At 49.5% G+C, this 16,647-nt stretch overlaps 1 protein-coding gene across 6 annotated transcripts in view; it reads left to right on the top strand.

Annotated features, from left to right (window-relative positions):
* Positions 1-13,441: 13,441 nt before the first annotated feature.
* Positions 13,442-16,647, top strand: part of GPR161 (G protein-coupled receptor 161) — a 44,608-nt gene continuing 41,402 nt past the window's right edge. For 3 of the 6 annotated variants that reach the window (XM_047704610.1, XM_047704607.1, XM_047704613.1), the window contains exons 1-2: positions 14,321-14,377; positions 15,928-16,047. The gene's annotated coding sequence lies outside the window, so the exon portion shown is untranslated. Of the gene's footprint in view, positions 13,464-14,320; positions 14,378-14,662; positions 15,369-15,927; positions 16,048-16,647 lie in introns of those variants that run through there. The other 3 variants (XM_047704612.1, XM_047704609.1, XM_047704608.1) reach the window with 3 other exon arrangements.

Below are 16,647 nucleotides of genomic sequence, written 5' to 3'. Positions count from 1 at the left end.
CCTTCAGTCCAGCCAGCGATGGTTCTCTGCCTGTTGTGGGCTGAGTCTGGTGCCTGTGGTGTTAGTGAGCCAATCTGGGGCAACATCGGGCTTGAGTTGACTAAGACCAGCTGTTTGCCAGAGATGAGATAGCACCAAACTGCAGGGCACTTTCCCTGTGCTGTCCCCTGAGAAGCTTTTGTTGGTGGGCTGGACCTGTAGTCAGGCCAGCTGCCTGCCCTCAGCCCACTGCTGGGGTCCCAGTCAGACTGGTGTGTGGTTATCTTTCTCTCTCTGGAGCAGGACTCACTTTGGAGTGATGCTGGCCCTTGACTGTCCTGCTGGCACACTGCCAGGTTTGTGGCACTGCTTTAATGGGACCCTGCCAAGAGCGATCGGAAGGGGCGGGTCCACTTGATGGTGGCCTCTTGTCTACATCGGGCTGTGGAGAGCCTGTCCTGCCGGTCTGCGGGTCACTTTTTGGGTTATTTATGCCGATGTGGGTGTTCTCTAGATGGCCACGTGGCAAGCGGTGAACCCAGGGTCCTCCTATTCCACCATCTTCCCAGCAGTCGTGTGTCGGTCGCTTAACTGAATGAGTCACCCAGACCCCACACTGCCAACCCCACTTATATTGATAGTTGATATTTGTTTTTCTTCAGTTTTTATGGGTTGATATTTTTCTTTTGAGTTAATTCTCTTCAGTTTTATAAAGCATATACTTGGTTTTGAAGTCAAAATCATGCAATAAGGACTTTTCCAGAAAGCTTGCTTCCTTCTCTGTTTTCTCCCCTGTTTCTCCCTCTGTCTTATTGGAAATCATCTTTTATTAGCTTTTGGACACTTTTAAAAACTTTTTAAAAATTAACATATAGCTGACATACAATGTTATATTAATTTCAGTTTTACAACATAGTGGTTGGTCAGTTCTATACATTTCTGCACGCCCCTCATGACGAGTGTGGTCATTATCTGCCGCTACTGCTGTCCAATGTGACTGTGCTATTACTGAACATACCTTATTAACAGAGATTTTAGTATTTTCAATCTTCTGTAATTATAAATAATTCTGCCTTTTAAAGGCAACATTTTTTTATTTGGGATAGATGCTTGGAAGTATTACTCACAGATCAAAGGGTACACATGGATGTAATTGGGGGGTCTTCCCCCCCCAACACCAAATGCATGGTATCTTTTCCAATGGCAACAATGATCTGATTCTCCAACACCAACTGGGTGTCTGACAAGTCAATCCAAGTCTGACACTAACTTCTGGATTCAGCTCGGATCCCACATGTTAAGTGTTCAGTCCCATAAGCCCACCCCCACATCAGAGACACGTCACAAAGGGGATGCCCGTCTACTCACAGTTCTGTCAGGTGACCACCAGTTCAGGGGCTTCCGGGATGCCTCCCTCAGTTCACTGATTTGCTATAATGACTCAAAGAACTCAGGAAAGCATATTCTTACTATTACCAGTTGATTACAAAGGATAAAACTCGGGAACAGACCGATGGAAGGGATGTGTAGGGCAAGGTGTAAGGGGAATGAGCGCACAGCTTCCCTGCCCTCTCCAGCAATGTGTGGGAGCGTCTCCTACAGCCTTCCCCCATGCATGGTGTCAAACTTTTGGATTTTCTGTCAGTCTGATTGGTGAAATATAGTATGTGAGTGTCATTTCTTTCTTTCTTTCTTTTTTTTTTTTAAAGATTTTATTTATTTGACAGAGATCACAAGCAGGCAGAGAGGCAGGCAGAGAGAGAGAGGGAGGTAGGTTCCCACTTGAGCAGAGAGCCCAATGAGGGGCTCGATCCCAGGACCCTGGGACCATGACCTGAGCCGAAGGCAGAGGTTTTAACCCACTGAGCCACCCAGACGCCCCATGAGTGTCATTTCTAAAAACTATTTATTGGAGTAGAATATACGTATGGGAAGCACATAGCCCACAAATACGCAGCTCGCTGAATTTCCACAGGGAACATATTTGTACAACCGACACCCAGATCAGAAAACAGGAAGTCACCAGCATCGCCCCCACCTCCGCATCCCTCCAGTCACTACCTACCTCGCTGCACCCACCAACATGACCCCCAGCAGCAGGGATTAGATTCTTTTGTACCTTCTCTAAATGGAGTCACCGGACAGATCCTTCTCACTGTGCTTGTGAGATTAACCTGTGCTTTCTCGTCCCGTGCGATTGTAGGTCATGCATTCTCATCACTGTGCACATGCTATTTCGTTGTGAAGTGTGTTACGATTTACTGATACCTTGTGTTATTGAGGGCACGTAGATCGTTTCCAGTCTGGGGCTGTTACAGGTAGTGCGGGGCGAACGTTAGTACATGCGCCTCTTGTGAACATATGCACACATTTCTGCTAGAAGTGGAATTGTGAGTCATAATATGTGTGCATGGTTAGGGTTAGGAGATACTGGTTCATAGTTCTGCAGAGCGGCCGCACCGGTTTTCGCTCCCAGCAGCAGTGCAGGAGAACCCGTTGCTCCGCAGCAACAGCTCCGCAGTTGGTCTTGTCATGTTTGAATTCACATTTCACGTATTAAGAGTGAAACAGTATTTTTTCATATATATATTTCATATATTTTTTAAAACATTCTATTTATTTATTTGACAGAGAGAGAAAGAGAGATCACAAGCAGGCAGAGAGGCAGGCAGAGAGAGAGGGGGAAGCAGGCTCCCTGCTGAGCAGAGAGCCCGATGTGGGGCTTGATCCCAGGACCCTGAGATCGTGACCTGAGCCGAAGGCAGAGGCTTTAACCCCCTGAGCCACACAGGCGCCCCAATTTTTTCATATATTGATAGGCATTTTACACTTCTTTTTTTGTGAACTGTATTCAACATTCATTTTTTATTTAAGTGTTTGGTATTTTGGTTCTATTTTTTTTTTTTTTTTTTAAGAAAGAGAGCCAGAGAGGGGTAGAGAGAGGGGGACAGAGAATCCCTAGCAGACTCCATGCCCAGCAGGGAGCCCAACGCGGGGTTCCATCTCACAACCCTGACATCACGACCGAGACGAAATTGAGAGAGTGGGGCACTCAACTGACTGAGCCACCCAGGCACCCTTGCTTCCAAATCGTTAACAGCTTTTTGCAAATTAGAGCTTCTAGCCTGAGCTGAAGACTACCGGTTTCCACCTTTCCACCATCTCACTGTCCTGCTTTGTGCCTGGAAGGCTGACCCTTGCATGTTCTGTCACCCTGACTCTGCTGTGAGCTTCTGGTGGAGTCTGGACAGCGAGAGCCTCTGGCGGAACAGAGGCTGGGGAGAGCTGTGTCCCCCTCTCCCTTCCTGCTTCAGCAGTGACTACCCCTCCCTGGATAAACCTCTCCCAAACCCTTCCTGCTCCAATTTCAGCTCCCGGCGGGCTCTGATAACATCATTTCTTCCCCTAGTCTCTCTTCTAGCGGAGCTGAAGACATCCTGATGCCTGACCCTGGGCGCTTACGTCCCTCGTCGTGGCTCTGTGTGGACGCCCTTCAGCAAAATCTCTTCAGCTGAGCCATTTGGGAGTGAATTCTGATTCAGCATCCTATTTGTCACATCCTTCTTTGTGACACATGTCACATATCGCTTTTCTGTTTCCCATTTTTCCTTTGACTTTGTTGTGTTGCTTTTTTCATGAAATTATTTTTTTTAATTGTGCAGTCAAATTTATTTTTCCTGTTACTTTTACTTCAGCTATGGGGATCATAATTAAGAAAGTTTTTCCTGCTTCCTGGTTATAAAGGAAGGAATCCTAGTTTTCTTCTAGAATTTATTTGAGTTTCACTTTTAGCATTTTGACCTCTGACCCACTGGAATTTATCCCACAGGCAAAGTCTCATGTCACCTGCTGGGCGCAGACTTTACTGTTTGGTATACGCTACTTTCCGGGACAGCCATAATAGTGGTGAAAATTATTATAATCTCTTTTATTCCAACCCTCCAAAACTGTGAGTCAATGATAACTTTTTGTTTGTTTGATTTAAGCAACCCAGTTTGGGGCATCTTATGATGACACTCAATCTTGTAGCTCTGGAAACTGTGTGCTGAAGACTCCCAAACTTCTGTCTAGGACTCACACGTCTTTCCGGCTGTTCACTTCACGTCCTCACTTGGATAACTCATAGACATCTCTGATGTGTCCAGACTGAATTTCCGACGCCCGTCGCGTAACCGGCATCTCCAGGCTCTGCCTCTCCGCTGACAGCAGCTCTAGCCGTCAGCGGCTCAGACAATGGCCCTGGAGTCAACCCTGACACTTCTTTTTTTCCATGTACCCCACATCCAACATATACGGAAATCTTATTACATCTGCTTAGAAAATATAGCCCGGATCCAACCCTTTCTTACGTCCTGATAGCACCTGGTCCAAGACACCAGCCTCCTTAGCTCCTTCCATTCTACTCCTAGTAGACGCTAAAGTCCTCCCCAGGGTCTGTGAGATCTACACAAATCCCCTCTTCTCTCTTCTCTCTTACCTGCCTGGCCCATCTCCTACTACTTGCCGGCTTGTTCACTCTGCTCTAGCTGCCCCCGCCTACTTGCTCTGCCGTGTAGACGCAAGGTGCACTCCTACGTTAGATTCTGACCGTCCCAAATGCCTTTCTCACACACGCTAATGACTAATTTATTCACCTCCTTCAAGGCTTTGCTCACGTATCAGATTATCAATAAGCTCTACCCTGACCACCCTATTTAATATTAAAAACTACCCTCTGTTCTCCAGATTCTCCTTGTCCCGCTCTAATTTTGCTTAGAATATAAGCTCTTGGGGGCAGGGTCTTCGTCCACTTTGCTCACTGATGTATCCCAGGAGCACATAGTACGTGCTCAGTATGTATTTGCTCTGGATGAAAACACAAATATCGATGTGTATATTTGAATATGTTTATCAGGTGCTTAAGTACATTTTTATTTTAAAACTATGTTTTTAAAATTAATATAATAATACATACTTATTGTAAAGAATTCAATACAGAAAGTGTATAAAGTAAAAAGTAAAAGTATCTATTTCCACTAACCCACGTCTGACTGTAACCACTGTTTCTGATTTGGTGTCTGCTATTCGGATTTATTTTAATGCACATGGAGACATGCACGCGGACACATATATGTTTATAGAGATGGGATCATAATTCTTATACATTTTCTGAAACGTTTTTGTTTACTGTATCATGGACAACTTTCCATAGAAGCACAGATATATCTATTCATGCTTTCTTTGTTCCACGTGTTCTGCTACATTGATAGCTGAGATGTTTTTTATGAATAAGTCATTGGTTTGTGGAGATTGCCAAAACCTAGAATTTTATGCTAGGGAAACTCTATCAATTTTTTAAAAAATTTATTTTATTTACATTCAATTCATCATTTTAAAATTTGAGATTTAAGATATTTGGGGGGGGGGGGCGCCTGAGTGGCTCAGTGGGTTAAAGCCTCTGCCTTTGGCTCAGGTCATGATCCCAGGGTCCTGGGATCGAGTCCTGCATTGGGCTATCTGCTCCGCAGGGAGCCTGCTTCCTCCTCTCTCTCTGCCTGCCTCTCTGCCTACTTGTAATCTCTGTGTGTCAAATAAATAAATACAATCTTTTAAAAAAATAAAATTAAAAAAAATAAAAAAAAGATATTTGGGAAAGAGATTGCCTGGTTTACCTTATCTATAAAGAAAAAAATTGCAAAACAAGTTATTTGAAAATATTACTAAAGAAAAAGCAGTTTAACAAAATCGATACTTTTATATTATCCCTTAATAAAGGTAATACTAGAGAAGGCCCATTTATTTTAAAACTCTCTATTTTCTGAAATCTTGGTGTTTGCAATGATGTGGATGGCACTAGAGGGTACTATGCTGAGCAAGATAAGTCAATCAGAGAAAGACAATTATCATATAATCTCACCGATAATTTGGAATTTAAGAAACAGAACAGAGGGTCATCGGGGAAGAGAAGAAAAAATAATACAAGACGAAATCAGGGAGGGAGACAAACAATAAGACACTCTTGATCATAGGAAACAAACTGAGGGTTGATGGAGGGGAAGGGCTGGAGGGACGGTGTAACTGGGTGATGGACACTAAGGAGGGCACATGATGTGATGAGCACTGGGTGTTATATAAGACTGATGAGTCACTGACCTCTACCTCGGAAACTAACGATACATTCTATGTTAATGAATTTATATATATACACACACACACACACCAGAGGCCATTCTTTACCATTTACTAAGTTCATTTGGGATTGGAGGGGCAGCACTCTTTGGGTGACTCCAGTCCTGCTTCTCCTGTCTTACCGCACCCAGAGATGGACATTGCAGAAGCAGGTCCAGCCGAAGCCTGGCTATTTTGCAGAGGTGAGTGGTGGAAAACAGTTCATGTCCTTCCCGTTGAGCAGCTGCCAAAAGCAGCCTCTGCTAGGAGCATTCTGAGTACCTTTTGATAGCCTACTTTCAGTTTCTGTACAATACTTGGAAATATTCAAATCTATTTCTTGCCAAATATTTCTAACTTTCACTGATTCAGTAGCTTCCATTTGCCCTGACTCTCTACATTTTCATTTTTATTGAACACTTACGTAAGACCTTACTGCATGCCAGGCCCCATTCTAGTTGGTTTATGATTGCTAACTCATTTGATTCTCCTAGGTACGGTTACAATCTCCATTCCATGTGTGTGTGTGTACATGTAGAAGAGTGTGTCTTTTTTTTTTTAAAGATTTTATTTGTTTATTTGAGAGAGAGTGTGCATGCACAAGTGGGAGGAGGGGCAAAGGGAGAAGCAGGGTCCCCTCTGAGCAAGGAGCCCGATGCGGGGCACCATCCTCAGACCCGGAGATCATGACCTGACCCAAAGGCAGCCACTCTGCCGAGAAAGCCAGCCAGGCGCCCAGGTGAGTGTGTCTTAACTGGTTCGGACGGTTATATATACCGTAGACGGGCTTAAACAACACATATTTATTCTCCCAGCTCTGGAGGCCGGGAAGTCCAAGATCAGGTGCCAGGAGGTCCCACGTCTGGTGAGGATCTGCTCTCTGGTTTGCAGATGGCTGGCTTTTCTGTATCTTCACAGGGTGGAGTTCAAACGGAGAGAGGTGAGCTCGTTGTATCTTTTCTTAAAGGGAGCTCACCCCCCCGAGCACCTCCCACAGGCCCTCCCTCCAAACACCCCTCTAGAGGGGCTGGGCTTCAACACAGGAATGTGGGGCGACGCAAACAGTCGGTCCGTAACAGTCTGTGCGCACGCGTGTATCCACACCTTCGCATTTTTGGACACCTACAATGTGTAACATTTCCTCTCGCTGTGTCATTTAATCCCTCAAGGGTCTAGTGCAGTTCCTGATCCCCAGTTTACAGACGTGGATGTTGAGAGACAGAGAAGTTACCTGAGATGTGTCGGTAGGGGTGAGAGAAAGAAAGAACCGAAGTTCTTCGTCTTGACGTAATGAAACGGAGACGTCAGTCAACTGGCAACCGGTCATCCTGAAGACCCAGGGAAATGATGCACGTGAAATGGCAAATTGCAGGAGCCGGGATGCGCGTGTCAGTCCGAATGTCTATTTGCTCCATAGAGCCCGTCTTTGAGAAAGTCGCCTGATCTAACCAGCACTTGACCCACATAATCCACCATCCTGAAAGCAAAAAGTTTTCCATGGAAATTTTCAGATACCTCTATCTCCTATAATTTTGGACTCTTCTTCCTTCTCTTTTGCTATCCCGTGTAGACACACATGCACACACACACACACACGCCCTGTTTCCTCACCATGAAATATGAGGCAGAGAGTGCAAGGACGTGAGACGGCTTCCGGACTCACGGACAGCTTCACCACAGGCAGACATCACCCAGAACCACCCTCCCTGTGAACCCCGCTTGTGAGGGCATCGCTCCCTCTTCTTCACATGTGGTCCTTGGTGTGCTGGGGCCATTTTATCAGCCGTATTGTGTCCGTGTCTTCCGTAAGAACTCCAACGGTTTTTGGAAACAGGCACAGGACGAAGGTGGAACGGAAAACTGTTTACACGTGTGATATCACAAAAGAAGGAAGAACCAAGGGGAGGGCGCGGAGGCTTGTCTCCACATCATGGCTCACAGCTTGTAGATCAGGGTCCGCCACGGGGGCGTGCTCGGCAGGATGAGGACTTCTGGAATCTACCCGGACCTTACATACTTGGCCGAGAGGTGATTCTCAAGTCTAATGCGCCCTTTTGAAACAAGAGATATTTTGTAACAACCTTTTAGTATTCTGAAATGTAATTCATAATAACACAATCTACCTACATACAGAATTTTGAAACTCTTAATATTAATAATAATGGGAAGTGATTTTTTCACTCTTCTATCCACAACTTTCATCACATCCACAGAAAAGCCAAAGGGTTTGTAAGATCCTGCAGAATCAGGTCTCCTGTTTCCTCTCTGAACTTGTATCCTATTTCTCTACCTCTTAAGCACGCTTCTCAAGCCACACTGGTCTCCTCACTCTCTTAAACAGCCTAGATATGTTTCCTCCTCGGGGCCTTTGCACTGTCTTTTCTTTGTGCCTGAAATGCTCTTCTTCAGATGCCTACCAGGCTGACTCTGTAACTTGAAGCATTTTCTCAACTTTTCCCTGACTATCCTAATCAACATTTCAAGCCCCATCCCTGTTCCTGAACATCATTCCTCCTTCCTGGCTTTATTCCTTTTTTTTTTTTTTTTTAAGCACTTTATCACTGTCTAAAATAGAATGTAGTTTGCTTTTTTTATTGTACCTCCCTCACCCAAATATAAGCTCCGTGATGGCAGGGATTTATGTCTTTCCCATTTACGGTTGTAATTTTCGGGCTAGGAGCTAGCACACAGTACTCGGAAAACTGTTGAATGGATGAATGAATGAATAAAAACATGATGCTCATTTCAATATGTTAACCCTTCTAGATGACACTGGGAAGTGGTCAGACACGTGAAGTTACAGATAGGATCACTGAATGTGGCATATATAAATGCAGACGAGGTCACTGAACTTGAGTTGGTAAATGCGATACGATGAGTAACATTGTTGACAGGGACATGATTTTTCAAACTGATGAACAAATCTTGGTGAAGTTTGAACAAATCAAAACACACTCTTCAATTTACACAGGAATGGCATTTCTGGATGCATTGGTATATACAAAACTATGCAAACAAAACTAAACCAACCCTTTGTGCTTAGATGTAAGTAGTTAGATGCTAGACTCGGAAAATAACAAAGCTTTCTTGTGGGTCTCTCAAAAGTCACATGTGAAGGGAACTGTTCTCCTTGTCATGCACTTTAAGACATCTGGTATTCTTGGCCCTATCCACTAAATGTCTGGAGTGCCCTCTCATCATTGTGACAATCCCAAAGTACCCCCAGAGATTTCCACCGTGTCCTCTTGAGAACCACTGAGTTAGATGGCTTCTGTTCCAAATAACAGAATTAAACCCATAGTGGTTTAATAAAATAACATTTACTGCCTTCTATAACTGATCAGTCCAGGGTACATCAGCTTCAGGGAAGGCTTCTCCAAGGATCAAATGATTGAGCTGAGACTTAAATTCTAATATTTCTCACTCTCTCTGTTCCTTAAGTGTTGGTTCCACACACCTAGCCTTCTCAGCAAAACGTCCTTGAGGCTTCATCCTGACCCAAGAGGCCTATGGCCAATCTCCTTCCCCGAACCCAGCGTCTGACTGGAAAAGGTAGGAAATGCTGACAATCAGAGACCACCCCTGGAGCTGGGGAAGAGGTCATCACATGCAAACCTCATGACTGGCTCCCGGGGGAAGCAATGGTTTCCCAAAGGAAGTTGGAGGGCCCACGCCCGCAGGAGAGGGCATGGGTGTGGAGCAGCACACAGCAGCTCTCCCCAGCTCCCGCCAGGGCAGTCTCTCCAGGAGCTGAGCCTGAAATGGCATTTTATTTTATTTTATTTTATTTTTAAGATTTTATTTATTTATTTGACAGAGATCACAAGTAGACAGAGAGGCAGGGAGAGAGACAGACAGAGGGAAGCAGTCTCCCTGCTGAGCAGAGAGCCCGATGCAGGACTTGATCCCAGGACCCTGGGATCATGACCTGAGCCAAAGGCAGTGGCTTAACCCACTGAGCCACCCAGGTGCCCTGAAACCGCATTTTAACAAACCCCATAAGGGATTCTTTTTATTTTAAAAGAGCTTTACGGAGACATAATTTACATACCATAAATTTCATCCATTTGAAATGTACAAGTCACTGGTTTTTAGAATATTCACAGCCTTGTACAGTCATCACCATAATCTAATTTTATAACATTTTCACCATCTCTAAAAGGAACTCTGTCTGTTAGCAGTCACCTCTCATCCCATCCCCCCCACCCCCAGCCCTAGGTGATCATTAACTTTTCTGTCCCGGTGAAACGGACTCTGCAATAGGCCACCTTTTCTGTCTGGTTTCTTTCACTTAGTCTCACGTTTTCAAGGTTCACCCATGTTGTAGTGTGTGTCATTCCCTCATTCCTTTTCATGGGTGAATACTAGTCCCCCGTACGGCTAGACCACAGTTTTTTATCCAGCCGTCAACCAATGGGCAATTGGGCTGTTTCTGCTTTTCAGCTACCATAAGTAATGTTGCCACGAGTGTTTTTGTATAGATTTCTGTGTGGATGTAGATTTTTATGTCTCTTGCTTTAATACCTACAAGTGGAATTGCTGGGTCACATGGAAACTTTCTGGCTAACATTTTGTGAACTAACAGAGTGTTTTCTAAAATGGCTGCCTCATTTTACATTCTGGCGAGCAGTGTACAGGGTTCTAACACCTCCGGATCTTCCATAATACCGGTTATCACCTTTTTCATTTTAGCCATTTTTAGTGAGTGTGAAGTGGAATCTCATTTCTGGTGTTTTTTTTTTTTCCTTTTTTTAAAAATTTTTTTTATTTATTCATTCGACAGAGAGAGAGAGAGAACACAAGCAGGGTGAGCAGCAGGCAGAGGGAGTGGGAGAAGCATGCTCCCCACTGAGTACTGAGCCCAATGTGGGGCTTGATCCCAGAACCCTGGGATCATGACCCAAGCTAAAGACAGACTCTAAACCAACTGAGCCACCCAGGCGCCCCCATTTCTGTTTTGATGTGCGTTTCCCTAATGACTAATGATGTCCAGCATGTGCTTGTTGGCTATTTCTATACCTTCTTTGGAGAAATGTGTTTGGGTTCTTTATCCTTTTTAAAGTGGATTTTTTTCTTTTTATTATTGAGATGTAGGAGTTCTTTGCAGATTCTGGATACAACTTCTTTATCAGATATATGATTTGCAAATATTTTATCCTATTCTGTGAATTGTCTTTCCTTTTCTTGATGGTGCCCTGGGAGTCACTTAAATTTTAATTCTGATGAAATCCAACACATCAAACATCTCTCTCTCTCTTTTTAAAATATTTTATTTATTTAGTTGACAGAGAGAGACACAGCGAGAGAGGGAACACAAGCAGGGGGAGTGGGAGAGGGAGAAGCAGGCTTCCCACCTAGCGGGGAGCCCATTGTGGGGCTTGATCTCAGGATCCTGGGATCATGACCTGAGCCCAAGGGAGATGACACTTAACCTTAACAACTGAGCCACCCAGGTGCCCCACATCAAATCTCTCTTTAATCACTCTTGCTTTTGGTTTTGCATCTAAGAAATCTCCAAAGGATTCTTACAGATCCTAAAGTTTGATAACCAGATGCCCCTGAAGACATACTTTATCTATTTTTATTTTTCCATTTCATTTACTTAACAAGTTGGGCCTGGTTCCATAGTGGTAAGTAACACAGATAGGGTCCCTGCTCCCAAGGAGTTTGCATCTACCAATGGTGGGATACTGTAAGCAAATAAATAGAAAAGAATTAGATATATTATCCACTGAGATAAATTTTATGCAGAAAAAGGATAGGGAGCTCTGAGAGAGAGCAGAGACTAGAGACCCTCTTGTAGGCTGGTCAGGGGAGACTTCTCTGAGGAGGGCACACCGGAGTTGAGATGTGATTGATGATTGTGGGAACGGAATTTTATGCCGAATGGACAGCATGCCTCACCATTTTGCTTTGCCTTGTTTTATGTGGACGATTGGACTGGAAAGATGCTTTTTTATTTTATTTTATTTTTTTAAAGATTTTATTTATTTATTTGACAGACAGAGATCACAAGCAAGCAGAGAGGCAGGAAGAGAGAGAGGGGGAAGCAGGCTCAATCCCAAGACCCTGAGATCATGACCTGAGCTGAAGGCAGTGGCTTAACCCACTGAGCCAACCAGGCGCCCCAAGATGCTTTATTTTAAAGTCGTCTTACCATATGCAGATTCTTCAACCAGCATTTTGGATTCCCTAGGACAAAGCCTCTCATTATCTTAGTTCAGAAGTCTTTTGGGGACCCCAGAAGGGAATGACTGATGAAAGGCACTTGGAAAAGGAGAGTTACTATGTATGTCTCTTCTTTTCGTGAAAAAAATTCTCACACAAAATGCATGCCATGTTTTTCACACAACTGTCCCCTCTAGAGTGATAGTGAAATAACTGATAATAATTTTTCTTTCTTTTCTCTGCATCCGAGTGACTACTGCTCACAGCTCAATATTAGCACCAGAAGGGGAAAAAAATGTTAAGAGAGCAACTGAAAAGATGCATTTGTTGGGAGCAGTTTCTATTTTTGAATGCACAGTAAGTTCTGAGCTTATGAGCGATGGGAAGAAACCCCTTTGTGATAAATAATATATTTGATAATGAGCAGCAGGAGGAGAAAAAGGGTTCCAGTTGGAGAGGTCAGGATGAAATGGAGCAGGTACGGGAAGGGCGTCTCTGCGTCCTCGTGGACAGGGAGGAGAAAGATCCGTAATCGCTTTTCTTGTTCTCTCCAGGACGGTCTATGGCGTGTCTTAGACCTTTCCTGAGGACTTTGCGCCCCGCTCTCAGGCTCTAGCGGTGATTTACTCACATTATCTCACTTCATCTTTTTAAACCAACAGGCAGGTCTGAGTACGTGTATTTTATACAGGAATGAGCTGAGATTCAGAAACGCTGAGTAACTCCCCCAGGGTCATAAAGATTAGCCAGTGCCAGAGTCAATGCGAATCAAAACAAAACAAATCAAAACAAAACAAAACACAAAACCCAGGATTTCAGAATAAAAGGCTAAAATAATCCCGAGAACAAAGTGCTGTGAACTCCTTCAGCTTCTGGCTTTCCAGGGGCCTAGCCTCGGAGCAGCTCCAGCTTCCTGTCTAGACCCAACAGAGCGTCCGTCCCACAGGAATATTAAGGCCCCATTAGCTTTTCCCCATCATCCCGTCTGTCCCCGGAGACCCGCCGGGCGCTGGGTCGTCAATCGCGGCTCTAACCGGTGCTTCCAGGCCGGGCGACAGGCGGGGCCGCTCCCGGGGCGCCCGGCCGGAGCCGGGGGAAGAGCGAGTCCGGACACTCGTCCACGCAGACGGATCGCGGAGGCGTTCGCGGGAGTCCGGGGAGCTGGGTTTGTGCGTCCCGACCCGCCGGTTCCGAGGCCCCGCTCTCCGCCCGCAGCTCGCAGTTTGCCGGGACTTTCCCTCCCGGCGCTGGGGCCGCGGCGCAGCCGGCGCGGGGCGTGGGGAGGGGGGAGGGGAGCGGGGGGGGGGAGCCGGGGGAGGGGAGAGGAGCTGGGGCGGGGGAAGGGAAGCCGGGGGGGGGGGGAGGGGAGGCGGGGGAAGGGGAGGCGGGGGAAGGGGAGCCGGGGGGGGGGGGGAGGGGAGCCGCGGGAGGGGAGCGGGGACGGAGCCCCCGGTCCCGCGGACGGGCCGAGCGGGTCTGCGCGGGGGTCGCGGCTCCGGGCCCCGGGTTCCGAGCACCGCGTCTGCGCTCCCGCTCCCGGGGGCCGTGGGTTCGGGGCTCGCGGCCGCTCCCCGCGCGGTTTCCGGGGCGCAGGACCGGGCGCGGCGGCGGCAGAGGGTCCTCGACGTCGCGGGGATGAATAAAGGCGCGGCCGGGGGAGCCGGGGGAGCCCGACGTGGGCGCGCGGCGGAGAGGAGGGGGACGGCCCAGCCCGCAGCGACGGGGTCGATTAGGCCAGAGGAGGCGGCGAGCGGGGGGCGGGGGGAGGCGGGGAGGGCGAGACAAAGAGCGGCCGGCGGGGCCGGGGGCGCGGGGCTGGGGAGGGACGCGGGGGGCTCCGGGGAGCGGGGAGGGGAGGAGCGGGGAGGGGAGGAGCGGGGAGGGGCGGCGCGGCCGAGCAGGGGCGGGAGCGCCGCGAAGTTCCTCGGCCTGCGCCCGCCGGGGTCCGCGTGCAGGCGGCGGGAGGGGCGGCGCGGGGCGGCCTGAAACCCGAAACCCGCGGTCGGCGGGCGCGGCGGGGGGGCGGCGGCGGCGGCGGCCGAGGCGGGAGGCGGCCGGGCGGGCCCTGAGTGGCGGCGGCGCGGTGAGCGGGGCGGGGGCGGCGGGGTGCGGCGGGCGGGCCGGGCCGGAGGGGGCTGAGTTCCGGGCGGAGCGGGCGCGCGGGAGGGTCTCGGCGCCCCCCACGCCCCGCTCCGCCCGCCGCGGGGGAGCCGGAGCTCTTTGTGGGAGCATCTTGGGGGCGCGTCCCGCCCCGCGGCCGCGGCTTCCGACAGGCCCCCGTGCCCCCGGCCGGAGTGTCCAGCGCCGCCCGCGGCCCCTTCTCAGACCCCCGGGCGGGGAGCACCTCGGTGCGTGCGGGGGGCCCGGTGCGGGGCGTCCCGCTTCCTCAGGGCGGGGCTCACGCTGCGCTCGGGGCGGACGGGGGGGGGGCGCGAGGCGGCCTCGCCCCCCGGCTGGAATCCGTGCGGACCGGGCGAGCCTCGTCGTCCCCGCCGGGCCCCGCGCCCTGTCCCCACCCCCCAGCCTGGGCGAGAGGCGCGCCCTGAAGTCGCGGGGCCGACGCTGCGCGCGGGGCGGGCGCCTCGCCGCTCCCATCTGCGGGAGGAGGTGCGCTGAGCTCTGGGGGCCTCGTCCAGCCTCCGGGCCAGACCTAAGCCCGCGCACGTTTTGACGAAGGCCTGTGAGCAGACACTGCCTGTTGGGGAACCGGGACGCTCTGGGGCGCCCCCGAGGGCTCTGCTTTCCCGCAGCCGCGCTTTGGCATCGCTTTGGCGCGTGTCCGCGGCTGTCGGTCCGCTCCGGTCCCTTCCCGCCGCGGCTGCAAAGCGCTTCTTGCGAGAGCAGGTCGCTGGGTCGTCCTCACTGTGGAGTAGGGGGTGGTGCGGCTTCGGAGGGGAAGGACCTTCGTGCCTTGATGTGTCCAGGGTGGATAATGGCAACTGGGCAAGGCCACCTGAGCGAGCTGGAGGCTGGGGAGGACGGACGTCACCGGGCCTCCTCCCCAGCTGGGCCAGCCTCCTCTGTCCCTGGGACCCGGCCCTGGAAATGAGCTGGGGAGAGCTCCTGGCAGGGAAGTAAGTGGCTCTTCCTTCCGACCCAGACTCAGCGTACTGCAACCTGGGGACCGGTGAGGCGTCGCATTTCCCAGGCCCTCCAAGCAGAAAGGGGGGGACCTCAGATCACACAGACAGGGGCTCTTCATCCCGCTTTCTTTAACTGGGATTTGTGTCGCCTCTTTCTGTCACTTCTTCCACAGCATCCCTCTTTTCTTGTTCCAGTCCACACCTGTCTTGTTTTGTACCCGTAGGATGTTCATAAGCACTTTTCATACACACTTTCAGAAATTTCTTTCACTTCGCCTGTGAAGGGCAGTTAGCCTGTTTCAGAGGTGCGGAAACAGACTCAGGAGAGGTAAGGGCTGGGCCCAGGAGCCAGGATTGAACTCAGGCCTCTACACTTGGCAATGCTTTTCACACACACGGGTCCTCAAACTCAGGGCTTCTCCCTGCCCCAAAGCTCTACCTCCGTGACAGGAAGATTAGGGACCCGTCAAAAAGAGGCCTGATTGGCATTTTAGACACTAAGTCCAAGACCTCAGGAGCTCACACCATCTACCATCTCTTTGCGTTGCAGCCCTGCATGCTGGGAGTGTCAGACGGAGGAGGACGGTGCGCTCAGAGGGCTGAGCTCTTTGGGTTCTGTGGAAGGCGGCATGGGCTGAGCTGGAACTGACCTGCATGACCAGCAAAGGAGGTGCGGTCCTGTGGGGGAAGCTGTGCTGCTGCCTGGGACAGTCAGGAAGCCTTCCCACAGGAGGAGGGCTGGTGTGGGGGGAGGGGCGTTTGCAGAGGTGGGGAGTGCTGAGAGCATGCTTCCCTGTAAGGAGACTCGTGTAGGTGCCACGGAGCTCCAGCACCCTGTTGCTTGGCGTGAATTTTGGGGGAAGGCTATACCTTTTATGGGGAAAAAAGTCCCATGTTTTTAAAATTGGCAACTAATTCAGAACAATTTTCAGAATGTGCAGAGCAGCCCAATTATGCGCGTAGGCCCGTTGTTGCCCGCAGACTGCCAGCTTGCTGCCTCTGGGCTAGACCTTGGAAGCACTTGTCCTCCTGAGATGCACTAAAGCATGACTGGAGGGGGGAGTGGCGTCTTCTAGCTGTTTTTCTTTGAGAACAAAAAGCATCAACAAGGTTGCTGTGGGTGCTGCCTGGAGCTGGGAGGAAGAGCTGACTTTACACTCAGGCCTTCATTCCGCCAGCGCATGGCGTCTGACTCTAGCCTTCCACACGGAGAAGGCCTGCAGCCCGGTGGTTCACACTCGGTGGTACGCGCTCCCTTGGCCAGTTACAG

This window comes from Lutra lutra, chromosome 15, assembly GCF_902655055.1.
Source record: "Lutra lutra chromosome 15, mLutLut1.2, whole genome shotgun sequence".
NCBI classification, from domain to species: domain Eukaryota; kingdom Metazoa; phylum Chordata; class Mammalia; order Carnivora; family Mustelidae; genus Lutra; species Lutra lutra.
This window is presented reverse-complemented; position numbering and strand designations above follow the sequence as displayed.